Source organism: Onychomys torridus, chromosome 9 (genome assembly GCF_903995425.1).
Source record: "Onychomys torridus chromosome 9, mOncTor1.1, whole genome shotgun sequence".
Taxonomy (NCBI): domain Eukaryota; kingdom Metazoa; phylum Chordata; class Mammalia; order Rodentia; family Cricetidae; genus Onychomys; species Onychomys torridus.
The window spans coordinates 64,570,581-64,587,975 of NC_050451.1; positions in this window are offsets into that span (position 1 = coordinate 64,570,581).

Sequence of the window (17,395 nt, forward strand, 5' to 3'; positions counted from 1 at the left end):
AGTCAAGACAGACCCTGCTCCCACTGCTGGGGGTCCCACAAGAAGACCAAGCTACACAACTGTCACATATATTCAGAGTGCCTAGGTCAGTGCCAGGCAGGCTCCTTGGTTGTTGGTTCAGTCTCTGTGAGCTCCTATGAGCCCAGGTTAGTTGAATCTGTGGGTTTTCTTGTGGGGTCCTTGACCCCTCTGGCTCCTACAATCCTTTCTGCTCCTTGTCTACAGGATTTCCTGAACTCTGCCTAATGTTTTGCTGTAGGCCTACTCTGTTTCCATCAATTGGTGGATGAAAGCTCTGCACTGACAACTGGGCCACACCAATCTGGTCACAGGAGATGGTTCATATCCACTATTGTGCTCTGTTTCCTGACCACAGGTACAATGTGGCCAGATAGATGTCTCAGGCTCCTGTGGCTGTGGCTTTCCCTCAGTAACAGACTGTAACTTGAAACTGTGAGCTCAAATAAGCTTTCTCCCTTAAATTGATTTAGCCCAAGTATTTTGTCACAGCAACAGAAAAAACAAAACAAAACAAACAAACAAACAGCAAAAAAAAAAAAAACAAGACAGATACCTAGGAACACTGCCCCGATTCAGTGGTGTGTGGTTTTTCCCCCCACTCGGAGTCAAAGCATTCCCTACTGGAGGAAGGAAGGGGCTCCCACTTGAGAAGCTAAGGAAACTTACAAGGCTCAGGAAGATCATGAAAGTGACCAAACCTTCCAAGGCCTTTCTCCCAGCACTGAATAGTTGCAGGAACAGAAGGTTCTGTGGAGCTGCTTTGGAGTTGCCCATTACTTACAAATCCCCACCTCTGTTTTTGTAAGTAACTCACTGGGTCACAGCTAGATTGTGGAATTGTTTCTTTGGTCTATTGTTGATATCCTGCTGGGGTGAATGGACATTCATTCCTGTCTACCATGAATAGTGATATGCAGCGTTAACTGCTATGTTAGACGTACCTTCCACACCCACCTCAGAATATTAATATCTGAGAATGTTAATTCTGGGAAGAGGTGTTAGCATAACATGAAGAGACTCAGGTTGTAAATATGAAACATCAAGGAAAAACTGAAGAAATTATTAAAATCAGTGTACCAAGAAAGCTTCATTTCTGATGCATCCCAGCACGGATCACAAATGAATTACAGATAAAGAACCATTTTTTTTTTAATGTTGCAAACAATACACAAAGAAATCATTTCTTATCCTTTGTTATTAATCTATTACATTTCAGAGATGAAGCCAAGGCCCTTCTAATCTGCTGAATTACTCAGAACCAACCATGAGATAGTATTTGGATTGAGTTACATTGTCTATAAATAACACTAAAATCTACACTGTGGTCATCCTGCCAGGAATATGACTCTTAAACGGAAGGGAACGGGCAAGCATAGCAGCGGAGAAAAGAAAGCAAACAGTTCTATGAGGAAAATAAGAAAAATGGAGTGCTCAGCACCATCCCCCCACCCCATATTAGAGGGAGTGACATGACAGAGAAGTGTAGAAACTTGCAGATGGTTAATTGAGTTTAAACATAATATCAAATGAGTATGTCATGATGCTGCACTATAAATATGCTCAGGGGCATGAGTTCAGGATCATAAAGAGTAGAGTTCAAAGCTTGATGTCATTAAAAAAAAATGTTGTTTCTTTACAGTTTGTGTGTGTGTGAACATGTGCCACAGTGTGCACAACGTTCAGGAAGCACTTCCTTCCACCTCGTCGAGGTGAGAGCACCTGTGATTGCTCCCTTATGTACTCCAGGCTGGCTGGTCTTCTAGCTGCCAGGTCTCCCCGTCCCGCCTCGGTGGGTGTCAGAGTGCTGAGACCACAGCCCTGCCTCTCTCATCCTGCCCTCACGCTGGCGGGTGGGGGGGGGGGGTGGGGGGGCAGGCCTGCGCAGCAAGGGTGGTGCCTCTTTGGTCTGGGCTTGTCACTTTGGATAAGTCATTTACCTTTCTGTGGCCTCTCTCCATTCGAAAACTGAAGCCGCTAACACCCCGAGGCTCAGATGAGAATTATCTGTGCCACTACCTAGAGAGCAGCCATTTGCAAATGATAGCCAGTCTTGTTAGCTGGGGGCAAAAGCAATGGAGTTTCCCCACAGTGTGCTCTCTTATTGGGGATACCCGGGACCAGGGAGGCTGTTCCTTCTTCCTTTGTCAATCAAAAGCCCGGGCATTTTTTTTTGGACTCAAAGCTCCTGGCCGTGTGCTGCCCTTGGAGTTGCCACTTGTTCAGAACGATCTCTTCCTTAACATTTCTCCCTTTGAGACACCAAGGAAATGACAGGTTTTTTTTTAAATTTTTTTAATTTTTATTTTATTTGCATTGGTGTTTTGCCATGAGTGTTGCCTCTTCTGGAACTGGGGTCACAGACAGCTCTGAACTGCCATGTGTGGGTGCTGGGAGTAGAATCCCGGTCCTCTGGAAGAACAGTCAGTACTCTTAACCGCTGAGCCATCTCTCCAACCCCCAAAATGACAGTATTTCTATGTTGCCAAGTAGGAACAAGAAAGGAGACAACAGAACAAACTTTGGAAGATGATAAATTGTTGGGCAAACGGGCTGACTTGTTGACAGGAGAGGAGAGAATCTCTGACCACCAGAGAGAGACCAGAACAGCCCTACAGATGACAGTCCTACAGACAGACAGCAGTCAGGGTCTCAGCAAAGGCTTCAGAGGTGAGATGGAGACCACAGCCATGCAGAGTCCTCAAAAATGGGCCCCGTGACACTTGGCTCTCTTATTGGCCTCTGTTGTTCTGTGTCACACAAGGACCGTTCTTCACTTACCCGATCAGAAGAGTTATTTTCTGGGAGTAAATAAATAAAAACAGGTGATCTCGGGCCTAGAGTCACCAGGTGCAGTTGGCAGTAGGGGAGCTCTAGGAACAGGGATTTGACTCTCTCTCTCTCTGCTTTCCCTGAGTTTTTAGAATATAGACACCTAAGAATCCTGGCACTTGGGAGGCTGAGGCAGGAATATCTTCAGTTCTAGGCCAGCATGGGCTACATAGTGAGACCTTATCAAAGGTGGTGGCAGGGATTTCCTTGCAGGCCTCAGAGCATCCTGAGGAAGAGAGAGATCTAGGTGTGAAGGTGTAGCCCCTGCAGCTCCTGCCGCCGCCACTGAGTTCAAGGTGGTGTCAGGTATCTTAGTGTTGAGTTATTTTTCACTCATTGTTCTAGATACTAAAGCTCTGAATTTTCTTGGATTACTGATGACTCCTATTTTTCTAGTCTTACATTTTTTTTTCAAACATTTCATTATTGTGGAACAATCTTTTTGTACACTGTGAAGAAGTATTACCTTCATTGGTTTAATAAAGAGTTAAATGACCAGTAGCTAGACAGGAAGAGGTTAGGTGGGATTTATGGACAGGGAGAGAGTTCACTGGGATGAAGAAGAGCAGAGTCACAGGAGATTTGGGGGAGAAGCAATATGAACCTGCCATGCTAAAAAAAGGTACTGAGCCACATGGTGGTACATAGATAAAAATAATGGGTTAATTTAAGTTGTAAGAGCTAGTTAATAACAAGCCTAAGCTATCAGCCAAGCATTTATAATGAATAATAAGTCTCTGTGTGGTTATTTGGGAGTTGGCTAGCGGGACAGAATATTCTGCCTACATTTCACCATCTGTACTTTTGTTCTTTTTTCTTTACTTCCTCTTTATCCTTCCTCTCTCTTCTCTTGCTCCTTCCTTTTCTTTTCCCTCCCCCTTAAAATAATCATATTTCCTTTTAACTAAGTACTTCCTGCTGACCACTTCTCATGTAGTTCTGGCAATTGAACCCAGGGCCTTATGCTTGCTGAGAGAGCACACTTAACTGAGCCACCACCTCAGCCTGGGGGGTACGTGCTTTTTGAAGGGATGGAAACAGAAGTATTTTGGCAACTTCCGAATTTCTGAGTAGGTATCAGCAGACTGTTTCCTCCGATGTTTTCATGTCTTGCCTGTCCTTAGCGCTGATGTTAGGAGAACAACTTCAATTGTTTATGTTTCTGGATCTACAGAAGGCATTTTCCCCCTGTTTTGTTATCTGCATTGATATCATTCTTGTGGCATGACTGAACTTGAATAAAGTGAATCAGATGATGAACTTGAAGACTGCATAAGATTGAAGTCTGACGTATGAGGAGGTAAGTGTTTAGGAATTTGTATTAAGAACAATCAGAGACAAAATCAAATCTTTATTTATGAAAGAAAACCACTGTGATATCCTTTATACCTGTTCGGGAATTACAATACGGTCAAATGCTGGGACTCTATGTAGCCGTTAGACAAAGTTTTAAAGATTCATTTGTGTAATTTTTATTTTATGTGTATGTGTCTCTATGTGAACATAATGCTGCGTGTGTGCAGGTGCCTGTGGGAGCCAGAAGAGGACGCTAGATTCCTCTGGAGCTGGAGTTAAAGATAGTGACTGACCCAATGTAGAGAGATGCTGGGAATCGAACTTGGGTCCTTCAGAAAAGCAGCAAGTGCTTTTAAGCTATGAGCCATTTCTCCAGCCTGCTAGGAAATATTTTAAAGTGAGTATCTGCTGGTATAACTAAGTTCCTGAGTGAGATAAACTGATCAGTAAACCTAAAACCTTACGTATTTACATATTTTTGCAAAGAAATAATCTATTATATATGTCTTTTTACTTAGTGTGTCATATGTATGTATGTATATATAAATATGTATGTATATATTTATATAGTATATATACACACACACACATATGTATATATAAAATGGGCTTCACTATGACATTTTCATACTTGTATATAATGCATTCCGATCATATTCACCCTATTAACCTGTCTCATCCCCCTCTCCTCCCACTGGAACGCTTCCCACCTGTAACTTTTTCCTTTCATGTTTGTCTTTTTTTTAATGATCCATATTTTGTAAATATTTCTGTAGAGGAAATATACACATTAGAAAGCTTCAATTCAACATTTCTGGGAATCAAAATCTTAAATGACCTTACTTTGTTGTGTTTTTGTTTTCCAAGAATCTTATGAGAAACACAAACACATTTGTAATTAGGAGAAAATTGCTGTTTTAAAAACAAAATAAAAATGCACCCGGACTTATTTTTCTTGTCACTGCTGGAGAAGATTCATCTCCTCTGGGGTTGAGATTCCAGGAGGACGGAGCCTGAAGAATTCTGCCCATGGCCTGTCTTTCCCAGGGCTCTGGGCTTGGGATTTTCTGAGTATTCTGGGCGGGTGTGTTGTTTGTGCTGGTTGTGTGAATAGAATGGTGTTTTGTTTGATTTTTGTTTTTTGTTTTTATTGTTCTCTGATTTCTTCAGACCACTGCAGTTTAAAGAAGTCATTCTGAAGTCTCAGATTTTAATTGACTTCCTCCTCAACTTAAATCAAAGGCCACATAACTGTAAATGAGATGGCCATGAAATAGGCCCCAGACCCCAGCCAGCACCTGCAGAGCTTCAGAACAAGGTGCCCAGGAGAGGGTCTCTAGCTCCCTGCTGCCCCCAGCCCCAGCCCCTTGATTGGCCCAAGAATAGGATGTTACTTGTGTATTTGTTTAGTGTGGGGACCATGGCTCGTGGGTGGAGGTCAGAAGACAGTTTTCCAGAGTTGGATTTCATCTCCCACCCTGTTGAGGTCGTTTCCTTCACTGCATCTGTTACTCAAGTGTGTACTCCAGGCTGGCTGGCCCAAGTCTGTCTCCACCTCCCATCCACCTCCCATCTACCCCAGGCGGGTACTGGTTGCATTACTTTTTAAAAGGTGTGCTTGGTTTTGCTGCTGCCAGGGATTGAACCCAGGCTCTCACACATGCAGGGTGAGCACTCTACCACTCAGTGACATTTCCTAGCCATGATGGTTTCCCCTTAGATGCAGCCCAAGGAGTGCTGGGACGATACCTGTAAGTAAGCCACTCTATCTGGTTTTTTGTTTTAAAAGAGAGTTTCTGGGATCAAATTCTGGTCATCAGGACTCTACCCACAGAGCCAACTCCCTGGCCCCTAGTCTTATATTGTAGAGAGATAACTCTCACAGAGTTACCCTCCCCATCAAGGAAACCTCTTCCTTGAAATGTAAGGCCACATTTGCTCAAGCCTTGCCAAGCCTCCATAGAGACACACACTCGTTTCAGATCAGTTGAGGGAAGACACTTCTGTACGAAACAGTATTTTCTATGGAAGCTAAAAACTACTCCCAGAGCAGTGCTCATTCACGCTATCCTGGAAGAAATGGTGTTTGCGGGGCCATAAGAGAGAGATGCCCGTCAACAGATAGGCAGAACAGAGAACTGAGAAGAACACAGAAGGTTGTCTCTGCCACTGCATCAACCAAACCACAAGGCAAACTAAGTAAGCCTTTCTACGACAGGATGAGTGCTTTCAAAAGGTGGTCAGTGAGCCAGAGACCCGATAACTGGTCAACCGCACACGGTATCATGAACAGTAAATGCTGATTCTGAGGGCACTTCTGAATGACCACGAAGCGATGCTCCTCCTGGTCACTTACAACTGGCTCTCAGCCCTGTGGGTGCTTCACAAACACCAGGCCAACGGCATCTCGTTGATTAACATCCTGAAAGGCACGCATGTACGGGTAGGAGGGCTGTCTATCATCCAGAGCACTGGGCCCTGAGCTTGTGCTTAAAGCTCTTGGACTAACATACCAAGTCTTAAGAGTTCTCTGAAACGCGGGGCTGGAGAGGGGGCTCAGCAGTGAAGAACACTTACAGGTCTTGCAGAAGACACACACGTTCAGTTCCCAGCACCCACACGGGGCAGCTCATAACCATTTGTAATTTCAGTTCCTCTTCTGGTCTCTCTGAGCACCAGGCATATATGTGGTACATAGACTCACATGTGGGCAAAACACTGTTGCATGTAAAATGAAAAATGGAAGGGAAAGGGAGGGAGGGAGGAGAGAGAGAGAGAGAGAGAGAGAGAGAGAGAGAAATGAATGACTCAGAGAGAACACAACCACACCCATCTTATTCCTTAGCTTTTAAGGAGGAAGGTAATTCTGACAAGGTACAACATGGATGAAATAAGCCAGTCACAAAAACATACACTGCATGACTCTACATACATGATTCTGCATGCACGATCTACCCAGATTGGCCAGATTAATACAGAGACTAACAGCTGAGAGGTTTCCAGTGGCTGTGGGAAGGGAGTTATCTTATACTGAATACGGAGATTCAGTCTGGGGAGGCAGAGCTCAGGGAACTGCACAATGGGAATGTACTAAACACATGCAAAGTATTTATGATGAAGCCCAGCATAGCAGCTCACACGCGTCATCCCAGCACTCAGCAGGAAAATTGCTGCAAGTTTGAGGCCAGCCTGGGCTACAGGGTGAATTCCAGTCTGGGTTAGACCCTATTTTAAAGGAACCAAAAGAAAAAGTGAGAAAAGAGAGTGCATGAAGTGATGAGCTTTACGGTATGTGTACGTCACCACAAATAAAAACGAATTTAAGAAGTGTTAAGTGTCTTGGGAGCTGAGATTCAGTAAAGCTCTGGGGGTGTGTGGTTCTGCTCTCAAGATGGAGCAGTCTCTTTCAGGGAAAGGAGCCCTGCTTGAGCTGGCTGACTGTGGCCAGTCACTACTTCCAGTGGAGCCTGAATCCAGAGGCCACACCTATCACACAGCCCTGGGCCAGCGGCAGGGCCATACTGCCAAGGGGTTAGAGGCCACAGAGGGAGCTAGACAGAGTGAGTGGCAGTTGGTTAATGAATTCCTCTGTCAGATTCTGTTGCAAGCTCCCCTTTGCTTTTCTTTCACGGCATAAAATCAAAACCAGTTGCTCTCCCCAGCCCAGGTCTATTTGGCATGGGCTCTGCGGCGCTTCCCACAACAGAGAGTCCTGATTTTCTGATATTGATGCTTGCTCCTGGAGCCTAAAATGTCTTCCCAGGAGCCACACTACCTACTGTCGGGTTCGGGGCCCCACGGGACGCCGCCACCTAGAGAAGGGTAAGGGCATCAGAATGAATCGCTGACTCTCTGAATTTAAAGCCCACGGTTCCAAGTGCCCCCATGTGCAAGGCATCCCTGAATGAATTCACAGCCCCAAGTGCGCCAGGCCTGGCAGCCGGGGAGCCTGGACACATCGCAGCGGTGACCTGGTGCCTCTCCAACCCAAACAGATTTGTCACAGCCGCGCAGGCTTCCAGCGCAGCCAGAGCAGCATTGTGTCTGACAAACCAGGCCTCTGTCAGGACAAAGGGGGCTCTTAGAACTCGCTCTGCCTTGGCTGCTTGACACCCAGAAAGAGCCAGGGGACCTCTTTTGTCGGGCTGGGGGAAACAAAAGCGATTCATTTCGGCCGCGCACCAGCACTAACTACATTCTTTGCAGCCAGCTATCCTTCCAGCCTGGCTTACCCAGAGCCTGCTGAGGGCCAGGGACTATTCTAGGCAGTGGTCACACATCACCCGAGTTAATCCTCCCAACAAAGCTTTGGTGGAGGGATTATCCCCACCGTAGTCATGTGGAAACTGAGGCGGGTGGAGGAGAAGGTCGCTCAGTGACCAGCAGCAGAACTAGAATTGCTGTGGATGCTTGAGCCCTAAGATGACTACCCTTCTTTACACATCCCTGCGGCACACATCTCCTAGGCCCAACAGTTCTCCTGCTGGAACCTCCATCCCCAGCCCTACTGACTGGGAAGGTCTGGAATGTTCCTGATAGGCCCCAAACACATATGTTAAAGTGAGCAAAACCAGAAAATATGCAAGGGGACTGGGATTCATAAGAGATTTTTCTTTTCTTAAATTTCTTTCATTAAAAACAAAAATCTTTTTATTTTTATTTTATTTTTATTTTTTTTTTTAAATGAGAGAGTCTCATTGTGTAGTCTTGGCTGACCTAATGCTCCATGTGTAAACCAAGCTGGCCTTGAACTGCCTCTGCCTCCCTGGTCCTGGGGTTAAGGCATAGGCTACTACACCCTAGGAGAAGAGGCTAGAAAAAATGGTTCAGTGGCTAAGCCGTGTTCGCTGCTCTTCCTGAGGACCTGAGTTCAGTTCCCAGTGTCAATGTAGGCCACACCACAACCACCTAGAACTCCAGCTCCAGGGAATCTGGAGGTCTCTGCAGGTACCTTACACACACACACACACACACACACACACACACACACACACACACCACATTTTTAAGCCATAGAATATGTCCCTTTTTAATAAAAGGATGTTTATTATATTCTAAAATAGATGAAGCAGGCAGAATTCTAAAGATGGGGGTCATGATTTCTATGAAATGGGACCATTTGTCTGGTATATCTGAGGGTCAGAAGAGCCTACTGAACATGTTTCTTCCTCCATACTAGCTTCAAACCTTGAGGACCAAATTCACAGGTACAGTTAGAAGACTCCCCTTCACTTCACAGGTACCCCAATATGCATTCCTGGCCAGGCCTGAAGAAGGCCCAAGGCGGGAGGCCTCCCTTCCTTTCCTATTTTACTGCAGGCCCAGAGAATGAGACAGCCTTTCATTACGGCCGGCCGGTGTGCGCCGCTGTCATACATGCCTGAGGGAAGCAACGTGAAAGGAGAAAAGTTTGCCTCACAGTGTTCAAAGATTTAGCCCACAATCACTGGGGCTGGTTTGATTTTTGTAGTGTCAGGGGATGTGTATCGTAGGAGGCTGGCTGCCCTGAGGACACTGGGAAATAAGAAGAGTTTCCTCTATCCTCTCCACAGGGACACCATCAGGGACCTAACTTCCTTTCACTAGGTTCCACGTGTAAGGATGCCACTGCCTCCTAATTGCGCCATTGGCTGGCGGCCGAAACTTTACCTTCTGAGCCGAGGGAGACATTTAAGTTTCAACCATAAGCAAAGTCAGACGAGAGACTCTGGAACAGAGTGAGTTCTGAACCCCCTCCACAGACTCACTAGGGGGTATTGCAGATATCTACAGGGATTGTCAGCCTCTGACCTCCACACTGCCACCTCTCACCTCACCAACTCTGTGCAGCATATTGTCCACTGGTGTTTTAGACGGAATCTGGGCACTCGCTTAGAAAGGTTCAGATTCTAGGCTTTTTGGGGGAAGGTGATAGATAACGGTGGCCACTGTTTGTTAAGGTCACTTTATGGGGACCGTCTTAATTAGGGTTACAATTGCTGTGATGAAACTCCAGGGCCAAAAGTGACTCGGAGAGGCTTCTGCTTCCACATCCATCCCTGAAGGAAGTCAGGGCAGGAACCTGGAGGCAGGAGCTGATGCAGAGGCCATGGAGGGGTCCTGCTTACTGGCTTGCTCCTCACGGTTTGCTCAGCCTGCTTTCTCATGGAACCCAAGATCATCATCCCAGGGATGGCTCCACCCACAGTGTCCTGGGCCCTCCCCCATCAATGACAAATTCAGAAAATGCCCTACAGGCTTACCTATAGCCCTATCTTAGGGAGACATGTTCTCAATTGAGGTTCCCTCCTCTTGGATGTCTTTAGCTTACATCAAGTTGTCATAAAACTAGCCAGCACAGGGACAGCTGGGAAGCAAGATCATAAGTTAAAAACTGAAGATTTACAAGTCTAAGAGGAAGAGGGGTGGGGTGGGGTGGGGGGGAGGAGCACAATTGTCTCAAAGCAGAACCCATTTATTCTCCTTCAGTCAACTCTTGTGTTTCTAGCAAGTATTTCTTGAGTGTTCACTGTTTGTTCCGGTGCTGGGTCCTAGAGACACGGTGGGATGTTCCTCGGGGTCCAACGGCTTCATGCAAGTTGCGGGAGGGAGCGCTCGCAGACACTGGAGCGGTGGCAGGAGGCGCAGAAATCTAGCAGTAATAGGACGCAGCCACACTGCGAAGCCCAGAGCAGCCAAGGAAACACAGCTGAAGGACACAAGCCGGGTTAGCTCAGACAGCGTTTCCAGAGCGCGGCTCTGGCTTTGGCTAGAGGAAGGCTGCAGCCACCAAATCTTGGTCCACTGGTGAAGAATCTGCGGTAAGAAAAACCCACAATATTGCTGAATCCCCGTGAAAGCTGGAAGGTAAGAGAGTCTAAGACAACGTTCTTAGGCTGTAAAGCACACAGAGCGGGGTGAAAGGGTCTAGGGGCAGAAGTTCTAGAGTGGGTAGGACCGAGGCAAGAACCTGGGAGCCAAGCCAGTTTCTTGTCTTAGGTTTTAGGATGTCTTAGGTCTCTAGAGAGTGATGTCTCTCTGTGGTGAGCATCTGAAGTTCTCACTGGAGTAGGGAGGACCCATGACCGAACCTGTAGGCATTCAAGAACATTTGGGTTGTTGTTGTTGTTTTCCGAGACACACTAGTTCTGGTGACCTCAGGGTCCAGGTGGAAAGGCATCTATGTTGGCGCTTTGATCTTGGTTGTGATGGTGTCCTATCTGGATTTCTTTGAACTAAAATTCTCAATAGCTACCCGTGTCCCCCGCAGGGGAAGCCAGATAATAGAGGGACAGTGTTTTTAAGAATAAGAAGGCAGCTACTCTGAAGATCGCACGGGGATTTGCTCTAGACAATAGGAAGCTAATTTCAAAAACATACTTACTTATTTATTAAAGCAGATCTCCCAAGATCTGCCCCAAGCACTCTGGCTTACTTTATATTTCATGTACACTTGAAAGTAATAAAACACAGCTTAAATTAGACAGCCTGTAACTCTTTTTTTTTTTTTTTTAATTGCTTCCTGGCATTCTGTACAGTCAGTTTAATTAGCTGAGGTTTTCCTGAATACCTCTGCAAGATGTGGAGAGTGCCTGAGCCTAGGCACCAGGGGGTGGAGTTCTGTTTAGAGAATACCCTGTCCCTCATATTCTTCCTGCTGGAAGTGAGGAGAAACTGAGAAAGGTCAGAGGTCAGGGACACTTGAAAGGTCGAGTTCCCTGATGCTGAATGAGGAAAGTGAACAGAGGAAGGAATATTAAGGAACATTTGCTTCGGAGTCTTTTTTCTTCATCCTTGACTCTATTTGTGACGTGGAGACAGAATCAAATACATCCTTGAACTGAGGATTAAATGCAACCAGAAAACCAAAAAGCAACTAAAACAACTGAGTACCCTCAAAAAAATAGTTATTTTTTCTTTTTCTAAGTAAGAGGCACAGGGTCCTGGGAAGACGTTAGGAAATGTGAAAAGGTCCTTAGTTTCAACAGATGACCCATTAGTTTTTTGGTGTGTTTGTAACAAAGAATAACAGACTGGGTGGCCTAGGAAAACTGTCACAGCTCTAAAGATAAGGAGCCTGAAATGATGGTGTTGGCAAAGCTTTGAGGGAGAATCTGCCCCATACTTCATCCCCAGCTTCTGGGAGTCTCAGGGAAGTAATAGAGGGCAATGTCCCTGTGTCCTCATAACAGCTTCCCTCTGAGCATATTCAACTTCTTGGTGTGTGTGTGTGTGTGTGTGTGTGTGTGTGTGTGTGTGTGTGTGTTCGCGTGCGCGCGTGCACAAGCGAATGCTATGTGTATACATGGGTGCCCGCAGAGACCAGAAGAGGGCACTGGGTCCTCTGGAGCTTGGCTTGTAGGCAGTTGTGAGCTGCCGACCTGAGACTAGGAACCGAACTCAGGTCCTCTGCAAGAGCAGCAAGTGCTGTTAACTACTGAGCCTTCTCTCCAGTCCTTGAAATTCTATTTTTTGTAAGAACTTTGGTCATGTTGGATTAGAGCCCACCCTAACTTTTATTCGTCTTAGATCTTGAAGTGCATGCAGGTACTGTGTGTGTAAACACAGGCACACACATGCCATGGTGTGCACGTGGAGGTCAGAGGACAACTTGAGGCGGTTGGCTCATGCCTTCCAACTTGATGTTTGCGTCACGTCTTCTAGGCTGGCTGACCCACATACTTCCAGACCGGATTCTCTGGTCTTCACTTCCTGTCTCTCCACAGGGGTGCTAGATTACAGATGCTTGTAACCAAATATGGTCATCTCCCTCCTCCTCCTCCTCCTTCTCCTCCTCCTCCTCCTCCTCCTCCTCCTCCTCCTCCTAATGGGTTCCAGGAATCCAACTCAGGTCCTCAAGGTTGTGAAGTTAGGTTTTTTGTTTGTTTTTGTTTTTTTTTTACCCTCTTGCTGGCCCCAAATTATGATATTTCATTTCATTAGATCCCTTTGAGTTTCTGAGAGTTTGTATCATTTTTCAAGTAATGTACAAAGTTGTCAGTGTCTGGGTCAAAGCTAAATAAATTTTATAGGAAGTAATTGGTTTGGACTGAGGTCCCAACAGGCCAAAACACAGGTCCTTGAACTGAAGTTCTGTGTTATCAAACTGAAACTGAGCTCTTGTGCTAAGTTTCTCAAAGGAAGAGGAAAGAGATAGATACGTCCCCAGACGGGCCGGTGTTGCTGCCCTGTGGTGATATTGTGTTCCCCAAAATATTGTGCACCCTAATAAACTTATCTGGGGTCAGAGAACAGAACAGCTACTAGATACAGAGGCTAGAAATTGGTGGCACTCACATCTTTAATCCTAGCTTTCTGGAGGCATGGATCTCTGTGAGTTCAAGGCCACACTGGAAATAGCCAGGCATGGTGACTCACGCCTTTAATCCCAGGAAGTAATGACAAAAAGCAGAAAGGTATATAAGGCATGAAACCAGGAACTAGAGACAGTTAAGCTTTTAGACTTTTGAGCAGCAGTTCAGCTGGGATCCATTTGGATGAGGACTCAGAGAAATCTGAGAAAACAGGATCAGCTGAGGAATTGGCCAGGCGAGGTGGCTGTGGCTTGTTCTGTTTCTCTGATCGTTCAGCATTCACCCCAATAACTGGCTCCGGGTTTGTTTTCATTAATAAGACCATTTAAGATTTGTGCTACAGTTCCCTAAGGACGAGGTTCTCTCCTGAGCTTTCCGAGGAAGGTCTACCTTCTACATGACACTGTTTCCTTTCAGCTGCTCCAGCTGTTCTTATGAAAGGCCAGCAAAGCTCTTCTTAGAGAAGAGGCTGACAGACTCAGGGATCACATGAGAAAGCCAGTTAGGTCCTTTAACTGAACTTGCTGAAATTTTATCAGTTATCAGAAGACATGCACATTTCAGGGAAGGGACTGTAGTTTTAAAGAGGGATCGTGTTTCTATACAGGTGAAGAATCTTTTCCAATAAAGGCTGGAGACACAGCTCAGCACTTGCCTACCGTGCACAGGACTCTGGGTTTAGCCCTAGGAACCCCCCAACACCAGCAAGTGTGGGAACCAAACTTCAGACTGAGCAAGGGGCCGGCTTCTGAGTTTTCTACTTTTTCTTCCTGCTAAGTGAAAACAGTATGCAAATAGAAGGCGCAGAGGCTGAAGGCCTATTTGTTTTGCAAGGACAATTCTTTTGTGCCTCTGAATCACACTAGGTACTTAACCGATGTTGCTAAGTCTTTCTCAGGAGGCTAATTGATTAAGGGACTCTTTCCAAAATTTCTGCTTGGTACTCAAACACTAAGCCCTTCTGAAAGCAAGAGGACTGCCCTTTCTCAGACATCGCTTCCTGTTCCTGGTTATAATTCCCCATGCCAAGCTTTCCAATTGGCTTGTTTGCCTTGAGCTGACTTTATTCTAGGCCTGACCAATCAACCCCATGAGTAGCAGATCTTCTCTCACAGAAAGATGTGTAAATGGGGGGCTGGGGGTGGAGCCCTAACTCTAATAAAAGAAACAGAAAGGAAAGACATTTTCCTCTCCCTTCCTCTGGCATCAGAATGAAAGTACATGTTCTGCCCAGGGTAGTCAGACCGTGCACCAGGGACACACCCCCCTCTTGAATGTGTGATGCAAAGACAGAGAAAGAGTGAGCTTTCCTTTTAGAGCTGTGGCAGGGGTTTGGCAATGGCCGCTGTGTGGCTTTAGTGGTGGGAACTGTGTGTGTTGGGAGTAGTGTTGAGAAGTTGGCCCTGGATCTCTGTTATGTTTAAGTCAGGTTTCTAGTCTTTCTATCATTATTATCAGTAAATTGATATCCCGCCAAGAGATGCCTATCTGCAAAATTTAACTCAACTTAGTTTCTGTTGCTGGTAACTGGGAATCCGGAATGATAGAGGAAAAGAAAAAAAGTGCCTTCTAAAACCCCACGAGTCCCCCTTATAATGGTGGGCACAGATGGAGTCCCTGGCCCTTGGGTTGTCTCCTGAGAAGGTTCAGGTTCGCTTGCCCTGAGTTCTGTTGAGGGCCTTGCTATTTTGACAAGCATTCTTCATGGTGTTTCCAGGAAGAGCTGAGAACAGAACCTGTAACCCGAGTCCAGCGGGTTGCAGTTTGTGTCTGTTTCTGCTGCTGTAACAACACTGCAGGCTGGGTGTCTCAGAAGCAGAAGTTTATTATGCACAATTCTGGAAGCTGAAGTCCGAGAGCAGGAGCCAGCATGACTGACTTCCGGGCCGTGGACCTGCAGGTTCCCCTATCCTCTCACGGCGTAAAGAAGAGGCAGGTCTCTCTGACTACTGTCCCAAGGACACCACTCATGCTTGTGAGATCTCTGTCTACATGGCCCGACTGCCCCTCAAAGCTCTACCTCTGAATACTGTAATCCCAGGTTCTACCATTTCAAGACACTCATTTGAAGGATATACACATTCAGTTCTTCACAATTTACACAAGGGGGCCATATGAAAGTGTTGAAGGCCAACTGAACAAGAAAGCTGACCTTCTTGTGTGTTTAATCATGGCCTTCATACTTAGCCTGGAGTGAGACCTAGCTCTCCAGCTCACTGACTCATTCTGAGAGCTTGGGACTTGACAGGCTCTGACATCATCCAAACCACTTGCTCATAAGGAATCTCTGTCACTGTCTCTTGCTGGTCCTGTTTCTCTGGAGGTCCCTAACACAACCCTGCATCAGACCATCTCATTAAACGTGTTTGTCACTTGGCATGGGGGACCTATCAAGGGTTTATCCAGGAGGATCTCCCGGAGGACAGTACGAGAATCCAGACTAGGCTCTTTCTGCTGGAAGCTAGGGCGGGAGGGAGAGAAGATGTGAGATTCCAGCTTTCTCTCTTTTACCAGAGATAACGTTGGGGCTAAGACATTAGCAATGAGAGATCCATTTCCAGCACTCTGCTTCCTTGGAAGCATCTATACTTGGGTTTAATTTTGTTTAACTCTTCTTTGCTTATAACAATCTGACCATTTCAATACTACGGAATGAGACATGGGGCCTTGGGAAAATGGTTTCCGGCTACTGCCCCAGGAGAAGGGGCTGTCTGTGGCCCTCTGGGTACAGTTGTCTGCCTGTCAATTACCTGGGTGGCTCTGAGTCCTCAACTCAATGCCCTATAGCCAGAAGTCCTCACTGGGTGAAACTGTATAAACAGAATCATAAAAATTAAGAGGGAATTCATGGGGGTTGGAGTGGCAAATAACAGCACATGTAAAGGGAAATTCAGTCCCTAAACTGACATTTCCAATTCCAAAGTGTCTGAAACTTAACAATACCATTCTAGGGGCAAAGTAGTAGAGTCATTGTTTATTGTTTGAGTAATTAAAACTTACGGAAATTTGTGTCCTCAAGCAAAAAGCGCCTCTGTTACAATCTGTGTTCATAAAAAGGTTTAGAAAGACTGTCAAAAAGGATGTTTCAGAAACCAGGAACGGGAAATTTGTTTTCTGGAGCCAGGCTACTGTTCAATAATTTATTTTATGTCCGTAGCCAAGTCTCTTAGACTTTTGGTAACACATTGTCTTATTTAAGTTTGGTTTGTTTTTCTTCTGGAATGGGATATACAGCATTGATTTCCCACGCCTCAGAGGTGAGGATGATGCGCATAGAGAAATCTGGCTTCATCCATGGCTAGGAACTAGTGAGCAGGGACCTGTGAGGCACTGGGACTCATCATGGGCGCCTGGTGTTGGGTTTAAGAGCTCAGGCTTGGCCTTCCCTCTTCCTTGGCCAGCTGGGAGGTCTCCCTCCACCTTTCATTGTTGACAGTTGGGGGAGGGGTAATCAGCAAGTTCTGCTGCTACTAAAGCTGGGTACTAAGATCTCAAGCCCCCGTTGACAGCAAGCACAGCCCTCACCTCAGGGGAATAAGAGATAGTTTATTCTGGAGCTAAATATGAGTGACCAGAGACGAGGAACTCAGACTCAGGTTGCCCCAAACACCATGTTCCACTGTAGTCGAAGTTTCTCGAAGTTTTGTAACTAGGGAGCAAAATAAAATCAAGGCGTTTTCAAAATCGTTGGTGGGCACACATGGGAGGTGGGTGACAGGGAGGCGGGGAGACAGTTCCCGCAGGTTTCAGGCATGATCTGATCACACTCTCAGCTTTTGTGTTGATCTGTTAATACATACCAGAAGGATGCACGTGATCGTCACGGGAGGCTTGGGTCAGACTGGTAAATGGGCCATGAGTGGCTATTAAAGGTAATTTGGCTCTGGATGTGCAACATTCCAACTCTCCACACTTACAAAGTTCTAGTTAGTCAGTCAACCTTGGAGAATCTTTAG